The following is an 11,754-nucleotide window of genomic DNA, read 5'->3' as shown; positions in this document are numbered from 1 at the left end:
CTTAAAATTTATATCATCTCTATTACAGGCATATCCACATTTTACATGTGAGGAAACTGAGGCAGAGAGTAATTAACTAGTCCAAAGTCACACACCATGCCATGCTGCATTGAAGACTGAAGGAGATTTGATGCTAAGTTGCCTATTAACCATCCAACTGTATCAGAGACTGAGGGCCACTCTTAAAAAGGTCTCGTTGCCCTCTATGAAGAATTTTTCTGCAGTTATTTCTAACTATTTTGACAGTGACCTTTCCATATCTGGAGTACCTTTGGAAATGTACCTATTTTCTACATTATACAATTGGTTGTTCTTGTTAGGTTAAAGATCTAGCTCTCTTGCTTCCTGTCCTATGCTCTTTTGATATTATTCAAGTTTTATCCCTGTGGCTATTGCATTTCCTTTTTTTATTTGCTTCTGTTATTCTTTTCACAACCTATCTACTAGCAACTGATCTCTAGACAGAATTTAATCAAGCACTTGTATGTCGGGACTTCCTCAAGTTTCACTAGCTGTGCCAAACCATTCTCTACTACTTCCAGCTTTCTTAAAGCAGAAATTGAGTAACATCACCTGGTAGAGATGGGGGTGAAGCATGCTATTAGAATCCAATGAGCAGAGTCTGGGAATTGGCCAACGTTGCTGCTAAACATCCATAGTGCATAGGACAACACCCCACTTGCCAGCGTGGTACCTGCTTGGTTCTCACTCGAGCCTCAGTGAAGGCTTATTCACAGTTATGAAACCACAGGGGCCAACATGGGGTTTCTCACACCCACCCACACCCACCTATAGTGGTGAAAACAAAATACATGGTAGATAAGATAAATAATGATTGATAATGTGTTATAGGACTGTCTGCAAGACCCTCCTCCCTTTCCTCTGTTACTTGGGGAACTCATGCTTAACAATTATGTCTCAATCTATTTATTCTTTTTCATCTTGGAGTGTTCTCTTGCCACCTGTCTTCTTTCCTCACCCACCTCACTTCCCAAATATCTCAGCTGCTGCTGATAGGGACTTTTATAGAGCTGGTACTTATCCTCCTCTGGCACTGTCACATTCCACTAATATCACTTATTTCCCCACCAGTGGAGGCTTCAGCTTACTACTAGTGCTTAGCACAGCACACATTAATATAAGTAACCAACAGGTGCTCACTGAATGAATGAATGAATGAATGAATACAATAAGTATTCTAAAAAATGAGGAAAAGGGAAAAAGAGATCAACTACAGGAAGCAGTAGTGGGATTTAGTAAAAGCACCAGAAATGTTATACATGGGATAGAGTTTAGTCATTCATTTACTATTCATGCAATAGATAAATGCGGGGACATTAACTACTCGCCAGGCAGTGTATGAGTCACTCTGGATACAGTAGTGAGTAAACCACTAATTTTAGCTTCAAGCCACTGTATGCCCACCTGGGGACATAGACAAATAAACACACAATCTCAATAAAGTGTGAGATGTGGCTGTCTACACTGTTTCATGAAAACATTAAGTATAGGGGTCTCATTAAAGCCCCTGATTCCTGAAGATTCCTGAATTAAGCACCCTGATGGCTTAGGACTGATCAGTGAGTGCAGTTAAAGCTGCTGTAAGTCATGAAATACAAGTGTTCCAAGGAGGGAAAAAATTAGTATATGCAAAGACATAAAAATAGAATGGAATGATACATTCTAGGAAATTGGAAGTAATTCGGTATGGATAAGAATGACAAGACATGAAATTGGGACTACAAAAAGAGTCAGATCATTAAGAAGCATGTAGTAGCAAAAATGTTAAGGAATGTTTGTGGTATTTTTTTTTTCCTTTAGTATAATAGGCAGTCATAGGTGTTTTAAGCAAAGGAGCTCCAAGACCAGGTTTTTATTTCATTTTTTATTTTACTAGAGTGTGGCAAATATATTAGAGAGATCCAAATCTGGAAGCAGACCAAAATAATATTGCAGTAATGTATATTGGAAATGATGGTCTTCTGAAATGAGAGAATAATAGTGTAAATGAGATATTGAATTCTTTTGAGCTTTTGTTGATGTGATATATGAGATTTGAGTGAAGGAGGAGTCAAAGATAATTCCCATACTTCTGCCTTGGAAATTGGATAAATGGTTGTATCACCTTGAGAAGATGGGAAAATAATCAGTTTAGGGGAAGTAGGTGTGAGAAATTATGTATTCAGTTTCATAAACGGTGAGTTTGAGGCACTGGTGAGATGGTAGTTCCATAGGTGAGAAAACATCGGACTCGAGGAGCATTCTGACATGGAAATAAATCTCAGTAAGACAGAAGCATATAGATAATATGGTAAGTTATCAAAGTGTTAGAGTAGAACCTAAGAAACATCAACACTTAACTGGCAATTGAAGAAACAGAGAGAGAGGAAAAATGAGTCACTGTCAACCAGTGGTTCTCAACTGGGGGCAATATTGCCCCCCAAGGGCTATTTGTCAATGTCTGGAGTCATTTTCATTGTCATAACTGAGGAGGGAGATGGGGGTGAAGCATACTCTTGGAATCCAGTGAGTAGAGTCCGGGAATTGGCCAACATTGCTGCTAAACATCCACAGTGCATAGGACAACACCCCACAACAGTCTTCCCTAGTCCAATAGTGCATAAATTGAGAAATCTGGCTACAGAAAAAGGGGGAAAAAAGACTATGCAGGATCTGAAAGTAAAGGAAAGTCACCATTTGAAGGCAAAGAGAGGAGAGATGTAATAGAATTTTTCATAAAAGAATCAATCAGGGAAAAGAGTTTTAATGGATGAGAGAATTTGGATAGCAGGAGACTGAGGTGAGAGCCAGAGAAGTGTAATCTCAATGCAAGGCTTTTCAAAAAAGAAGTATCTTCTACAAGCTTTATTAATGGAAACAGGCCATGAGATAGGAAAAAAATACTAACAGAATGGAGAATCAATGGAACAGAGAAAGGGACTCCAGAGGTAGAGAAAAATGAATAGAAAAAGAATCATGAATAAAGCAGGTGGGACCCCACCTACAGGACTAGAGAAATATAATTTCCATTGAGGGAAGGAGGGGAAAATGGTTACAAATTCAGCTGTTGTGGAAAATGGTCACAGTTAATTAAGACAGTTCTTATTTTTGTGAATTTGTTTTTTTTTTCTTTTTTTTATTTATTTTTGTGAATTTGAAGATGAAGCCATCTACCGAAAATGGGGAAGGGTGGTGAAATACGCTTGACTATAGGGAAATGGGTTTACAGTCTCTCTTTGGGCAGCGGGGGAGGAATCCAACAGGCAAACAGAAGAGAGTTATGCCTAAAATCTATGGTGATGAAGTTGCCACAGGAAAAGTGAAATTCTGAAGGTGGAGGCTGTTTCACATCTTCAGCTTGTACTGTGTACCATAATCACTATGCTTTATATTTTATCTTCATGTCATCCTACCACCCCCCCCCCATAATCCACTTGTCTCATACTTTTTTTTTTTTTTTCTTTTTTTGAAAGCTAATCTTTTTTGGGCACATGACTGGCTCAGTCAGTAGAGTGTGCAACCTTTGATCTCAGGGTTATAAATTCGAGACCCATGTTGGGTGTTGAGATTACTTAAAAATAAAATCGTAAAAAAAAAAAAAAGGTAGAAAGCTAATGTTACCTGGCATATATCAGTATCGGAAGGGAAGGACTAGAACAGTGTTATAAACTATTTCCATGAATATGTGATTAATAAATCATAGTTTAGTGCTGAATCTCTGAAAGCAGTTGAATGTTAGCCATCCCCATAGATTTTCATTAATTTTTCTGCTGAATTTCAATATAAAGCAATCATCCTATTTCATATGCACAATCCGCATTTTGAATGAGCCTAAAGATTTGAAGCTTCTGAGCAGAGTTTAACACACGTTCTCCTTATCTGAAAATACTGTTAGAAATGTTATTTGGATTATAAGCAGAGCTTTCATTTGTGGAGCCCATGGCAGTCCGTGTCATAAATATGCACATATCTTTGCCTCAGCAAGGCTTTTCTAAGTACATTTCATGGTACTTTTCATATGCACTGGATTTGATTTGTTTTAGGGCATAATATAAATTCTCTGCTGTGATACACGATAAAGGAAACACTTTTTAAGAAATCTGTGTTGGTTATGGGGCTATGTGTATCACCAAGCCTCATGATTTATTAACTGCCTAAATAATCCCTTATCATTATTGTTTGTTTTTATACATAACCACTCATCAGATACTCAGCACTGTATCTACCTTTCTTTGCAGTGTCTCTTAGTCAGTGCATTTGCCCTCAGTTACTTTTGTGAATTCTTCTGGAAGATAATGATAGCATTTCACATTCCATACCACTAACCACACCACATGCCACAGAATACAAATGTGTGTAAGGTGGTGGTTTCATTATCTTAGGGTCAGTAGAATTTCAAGAGCTTTAAAATTACCTCCATCAATGATGCAAGTGCCAGCTTAGTTTTAATAAATCTTTAGGAACAGCCACAAGTTACTTCTAGGACATCTTCTTATTTCCAGAAATACATCATTCAGCTGCCAAATCTACTATCAATGTCTCACTAAAGAATTTCCACTATTAAATGCAATGCTACACTTGTGGTGTATGCAGTTACTTTCTTGATAACTTAAAATATGATTAACCCAAAGTTTGCCCAGAATCAATTCACATTTATGCTGCTCATACAAAATCAGACGAAGAGAGTACAGTACAAGCAAAACAGAGTAAAGAATATACAAATGCATTTATCATCAATAACGCATGTATCAGCTGGTCGAATTGTGGTGCCTGTTGCTAGAAATGCAATACTTAATGTGAGCACAACGAAACCCAGGCATTTGGCAGGGTGAGTTTTTTAGAATAAATTAGAGTTGACAAGTAGTGAATTCAGCCAACCAATAAGTATAGTGTAAAATTTCTCATAATATGCAGCCAAATTCAGATGTTTCCCTTTTAATATCCAATAAATTTGACCATATGTTCCTCTTGCAGAAAAACTAAATTATGGGGGTTTGCTTTTGCTTGTCTTTTTTTGTAAACTACTGCCATTATTTAAAGTTAGTGATTTTTTTTTTTTAGAATGAACTATGCCCCATTCTCAAAAGATAATGTGGTACTTAAAAGACGAAATAGCTTCTTTGTATATTAGAAAGTAAACAGCTTTTGAAAAAGTCATAAGCACCCCAGGATACCCATCTCATCCCATAAATATCTATCATGGGACCTCTTTCAATTGCAAAGCAGTTTATATTAAGTTTGTCCTGATATTCCTAGTCCAAAAAAAGAGACTCAGCATGAGTTGGCAAAATACATTTAATGGAAAGGTGAAGCAAATGAAGTTTGCTGAAACTTGGAGAGAATTCTTCTAATAGCAAAAATGCATATAATAATACTAATTTGATACTTTTAAAATATTTAAAGTTATTAATAATTTAAATTCTGTTTTTTTCTTATAGCCTGGGCTTTAAAAAACATCATATTAAGGCAAAGGAAAATCAATGAGGTTAGAAACAAAAATATTAAAAGGTAAATACATGTAAAAATGCTTATAATCTATAATGCTGATATTAGCAATGTGGGCCAGGTGTTTTACTGACCCTCAGAGTTGAACCATCATATCTACCCAATCCCATGTAGTACTGGACAACCACAGGTCTTCCTGTTCCATTATATTAATTAAGCAAGATGATTAGACTGAGGTGGTTTTATGCCTTAGCAGCTTACCTTAAAAAAGCAGATGAAAACCTAAGTCTATAAACGCCTGAGGGTTAAGAAATCCAAACCTAAGGACAACGAATCAAGAATGGTCACCTAGGCTTTTCCCAATCAGGCAAGTGCTCAAGGTATAACCAATCAAATAATTTCTTTGCTTTTGGATCCCACCTTTTCTCTATAAGTCTTTCCCCTCCTGGCTCCTGTTGGTGGAGTGCTCCTAACCACTACAGTTTTGGCACTGCCTAATTCCAATTGACTTTTGCTCACATAAACGCTTAACATGTGTAATATGCCTCAGTTTATCTGCCAACAGTTCACACCTCTATATAACCTCAGCATGGCGTAAGAGACCAAAAAACAGAAACCCCGAGAAGCAGTGTCACAAAGTCAAAGAAAAGAAGCCAGGTCTCAGCTGCCAACTTCCAGGCCACAGATTCAAAAGCCATAAATGCACAGCGGGATGATGAGAACCCAGTGGTGTATCCCTAATGAATATCCCTTTAACGAGAAAGAAACATCCCATCTGAAGTGAGGAACAAGCAACACCCTTCCCTCACCATCGAGAGGTTTCTAATTGGCAAGTTTGAGCCACTTTCTTTTATTTTTGACTTCTGACTTGTTTGGTGTATTTCTGTCATATTTTGTGACTTTTATGTATTTGTTCCGCTTTTTGTTTGCTTCTCAGATTATTATTTGTTGCCTTGGTTTTTCTATTTTGTTCTGTTTTTTGTTTTTTCTTTTCTCTCATTGTCTCCTACTCGATAGAAATAATAAAATTTGTGTCTATTTTTTTACTAGCACCTCTTAATATGTTAACACAGATATTTAAATTTATACATTCTAACATAGCCTAATTTGAAGATTATTTCTAGCCTCTTCTTAAATTAGGCAAAGACTTTATCATACTTCCCACTAAGTGTCCCACAAGTCTTTGTTATCGTTTTAGTTTATTTTCATTCTACTTTTTAAACATATCTCCAAATAATGTTGATTTCCTTGTTTATTTTATTGAATGCACTCCAATATTGCTGTTAATATGACCCAGCTGTTTATGGTAAAAGCTTAGTGAGGTTTACTATTATCTTTTATGAGCTTTCTAGCTTCTTTCTTTCATTCTTTCTTTCTTCCTCTCTTTTTCTTTTTTTTTTCTCCTTTCCATTCCTTTTGGAAATTTATGTCTCTCTAGCTGAGTGGCATACTATAATATTTTCTCACTGAGGTTTTGGGGACTGTATAATTTATAAGTTGCTTTTATTTCAAATATAATCTTTATTTCATATTTATAATTTGGTTGCATATGTTTAAAAAAAGATTTTTCCTTCTTAGCATATTCAAGATACTTTTCTATTCTCTCTGTCATCCATGGTTGCTGAGGATGTGTCTCCTGATAATTCATCCTGTGTAGATATTCAGACCTTCTGTTACCTTTCAGGATTTTCCCCTTATCCTTAATGTCTTCATTTTCATTGTAATTTGACTACATGTGGCCTATAAATATCATCATTGCTAGCACTAGGTGAAGCTTTTTAATCTGAGAACTTATTTTTTTTCTTGCCTCTGGAAATTCATCAGCCATTATAATTCTTTTAATATTGCCTTTCATCCAATCTCTTGCTATAATCCTTCTGGAATAAATACTAGTGGAATACGGGAGCTTCACAGTCTGTCGTCCTTATCTCTTAAATTTCTTGTCATACAGTGATTTAAAAAAATATCTGGCTATAATATATTCTTTTATTTTCCTTTCACCTCTCTTCCAATTTATAATTCCCTCTCTGGCAGTAACTAGTCAATATTTAAGTAATCATTTGAATTTATTCCCTGGTGATTAAAATTTTAATATTTATGATTTCTATCTTGCTCTCTTTCAACTCTTTTTATTTCATATATCCATTACCCAGTTTATAGAGATTCATTATTTCTTTCTTTGTTGGAATTTTGAAACATACCTGTTTTATAGGGCCTATCCAGTTTTTCTATTAATGTCAATTCCCTGGACACGTATTCTCCAGGTTCTTGTTGCATAGAGTACCTTCCATCACATCAGACTTCCTCATGTATTTTATACTACTTGTGCACGTTATCATTTCATAGATTTCTCCTACAATTGTTTTCAAGGCATCTGAGAATTGCTACTTATGTCCTGGATTGTGACTTATACTATAGTATAATATTACTGTTGCTGAAATCTAGAATTCTCCAACCCTGAAACAGGAATATTAGTGCAGCACATAGGCTTTCAGCATAGTACAGAGAGCAGATATTTGGTTATAACAATGCATATCACTGGCCTTTCATTTTTTTAATTTATATTTTAATTCTGCTTGTTGCCTGGTGATTTATTTCCAGCCTAAGCATGAACAATAAATCAAATTTAATCTAAATAAAGACTTCAGTTGCAATATATGTTATCCCAAAAAAATAAAGATAAAATAGCCACATGTGAGTAAAGAGAATAATGCATGGGTTTTCTCTTAAAAGCTTAAAAACCACATAATTGAGGCAATATGAAATGAGATCAGTAATGACAAATATATCAGTAGACCACAAATTAGAATCTAAAAGCTGATCTGCATGCATGTGAGAATTTGATATGTGGTAAATGCCGTATTTTGAATTTGTGGTAGAAAAACATGAATTATGTAATTGATGCTATTTGGTATAATTGGTTATCTTTGAGGAAAATATCAATATATCATACCATATATTAAAATGTTCTAAAAGTCATAACTTTCTTTTAAAAAAGAAAAAAGACCCACAAATCTGTACAATTATTTGGAGAAATGGCAGGAGTGCACTTACAGCAAAAGGTACTGGTGCTCTCCCAGATATTTTGGTGAGTTCTTGCACTGCCTGTTGCTAGTGGTTCACACCTGCAGTCTTCTCTGAAGAATTACCCTTCTGCATGAAAATGCTGTTACTCAGCTAGGGAATTCCTTAGATTTATGCTTCTCCTCCAGCTCAGGAACCAATCCCTGATGATGGGGTGCAAAGCTCTACTCATCCGTTTTAAAGCACAGTCTTTGGTATGATTCACATTCCAGAACTCCATGTGGAATTAACTGGCTGTCACCTGAATCCACAGCTTACTCAACTTCTCTCCTTTCCCTACCCTGCTTCTCTCATACCCTTAAAAGTTTCTTCAGAGAGATCTTCCCTAATAAGACACTTCACTAGAAGCGCTAGTCATATTCTGCTTCCAGACATTGGAATGAAGAAAACACTTATAATCTTGGAAAGGAAAACTCTCTAAAAGGTGACATAAAATTCCAAAGAGATAAAGGAGGATATTAATTAATTTGGCCAGAAAAAAAACGTTTTAATCGGTACAGGGAAAGACCCAATAAACGAAGCAGAGTAAAGTGAGTATACACTGGGAGAAAATGCCTGAAATGTATTTTATAGATACATTATTAATATGTCATGCTTGCAAATTGGGGGGAAATGGGACACATATACTTTTTGTTGTGGTGTTAATTAGTGAAACATTTTTAAAGCATAATTGGGGAATTTATTACTGTGTAATAGAAAATTTATTAAATAAAACCTAGACATAACCATTAAACATATAAGAATTTAACACATTGAGATATTTCCAAAAATGCTTTGTTATGTATTCCAAGATATATACTGTAGGATAGTTTGCAATAGCAAAGTAAAAACCTAAAGTATAAATAAAATGTAAATAAATAAAATCACATTTTTAAAGGAAAGCAGATAAATTAATAGCTCTTAGGCACATAGTAGAATACTAATATAGTTAGTAAGAATGAGGTAAGTCTAAATGTCATGACATTAACTTCCCTTAAAAAATAATGAAAATAATTGCAAAACAACACATATACATATTCATATATATGTATATAGTTTTACTTATTCAATATCAAAATATGCGTTTTAAATATCTAAAAGTGCAGAGACACCTGTGTGGCTTAATCAGTTAGGCATCTGACTTTAGCTCAGGTCATGATCTCAGGGTCCTGGGATTGAGCCCTACATAGGGCTCCCCTCTCAGCAGGAAGTCTGCTTCTCCCTCTCCCTCTGCCTCTCCCCCTGTCCCCTCTGCTCATGCTCTCTTTTAATCTCTCTCTATAATAATAAAATATTTTTAAAATAAATAAATATCTCAAAGTATATACGGTAAACTAAAAACAATGCATATCGCCAGGGGTATGAATTGAAGAAGGGGAACTTTTATTTTTTCTTTAAACATTTTATTATTCTTTGAATTTTTATTGACTTAGTTACTAAAAATAATTTTAAAGAAATTTTTCTACATTAGTTTATTTGCTTTGAGGTTGAAAAACAATTAAAATCTAAAAGGTTTTCCTAATATATTAAATTTTACAAAGTATCTTGATAGGGAGTCGGGGATAAACATATATATATATGTGTGTATATATAGAGAGAGACATATAAAATATATGTACATATATGTTACATAAACACAAACATATGTATGTTTATTATATATCACATATATATGATCCATATGTGTGTTTATTATATAATACATGTAGCATTCAAATATACATATATATTTCTCCTTCCAAATAGATAATGTAGGATTTTAAGAGTTACAGGAGGAACATACTATAGATATTGAGTCCATATCTAAATCTTTTTTCAGAGTTTAATAAGTAGCCACTAGAAGGACTGTGCCAGGGGACGTGAATGAAATGGGAATAATAGCCTGGGAAACACTGAAGAAGTAACATTGAAGAGAGGATTTTTGGAGGCAACTCACAATACTTATATTGTAAGTCATGTGTGTGTTAGAAAACCCATCTTTTAACATTTTAAAAGAATATATTTCCATTATTGGGATTAATAAACTTTGTAATTACATTTCTTGATATAATGCCTCTTTTAAGTGTAACAACCCAACATTTGTGGTCTGGACAATTCATTGTCAAACTAAAAAATATATATATATATTAAAATCAGAAAAGTTAAATTCTACTACAATTTAGCTTAATATTTCTATCAATTTGGACTATTCATATCGGTTAGATTTACATTCTCTCTTATAATCAAGCTGTATCATTTTCTCTTATTTTTTTTAATTTTTTTATTTATTTATGATAGTCACACAGAGAGAGAGAGAGAGAGGCAGAGACACAGACAGAGGGAGAAGCAGGCTCCATGGACCCGGAGCTCGATATGGGATTCGATCCCGGGTCTCCAGGATCGCGCCCTGGGCCAAAGGCAGGCGCTAAACCGCTGCGCCACCCAGGGATCCCCATTTTCTCTTATATTAAACAAATGAACTAATAATGCTGGCTACCCGTATACGTGAGTGACAAATATCAATATTGCAGTGTTGAACATTGTAGAGACTCAAATATTCACAGAGCCCCATAAGTGTAATTATAGCATCACTCCTACCATTCCCAAAGTAAAAATGCCCATCTGAAAACCTTCCACGGGTCAAAGAAGTCAAATTAAAAAAAAGTTCCATGTGAAAAGATGTGGTAACTATAAAAGCATCTAGATTAGCAAAGAATCTCTAATTTAAATGGTCGAGTTAAACAAGATACAATTAGGACTAATTTGGTTTTCTTGTTTGCAGCTGATAGAAAGAGGATTTCAAATTAACCTATATTATCTCTAGTATTATTTTCAAATGTAAATGGCATAACCCTTTAAGCTCAATGTGGTCAATTTTTTAAAGTAACAAAACCACTTATTCTTTTGCTAGTTCCTATGTTCTAATTTTGCCCACCTACCATTTTCCTATTTGCAAAAACAGTTTCAACATGGTTAAATTTTTTAAAGAAACATTACATTCCCTATGTCATTTCAGTAAATACATAATTTAAAACTTCCATAGTCATAATAATTTGGCCTGGTTGCCACTTGACTCATGGTCAAATGAAGCAGGCTCTGCCTCCAAATTTTAGCAGATGTAGCTACAGCACAAGCCAGGCATCCAGGATATTTATCCTGGGGGCAAGGGTTCCCTTTGGATGATAAAGAATGAGGAGAGCCTCATTAGACTACGTGGTAAAGACCTCTTATGATTTTTTCCTAGGATAGTATTCCCAACTAAGCTGC

The sequence above is a fragment of the Canis aureus genome, chromosome 17 (assembly GCF_053574225.1).
Source record: "Canis aureus isolate CA01 chromosome 17, VMU_Caureus_v.1.0, whole genome shotgun sequence".
Taxonomy (NCBI): Eukaryota; Metazoa; Chordata; class Mammalia; order Carnivora; family Canidae; genus Canis; species Canis aureus.
Note: the sequence above shows the minus strand (reverse complement) of the source record.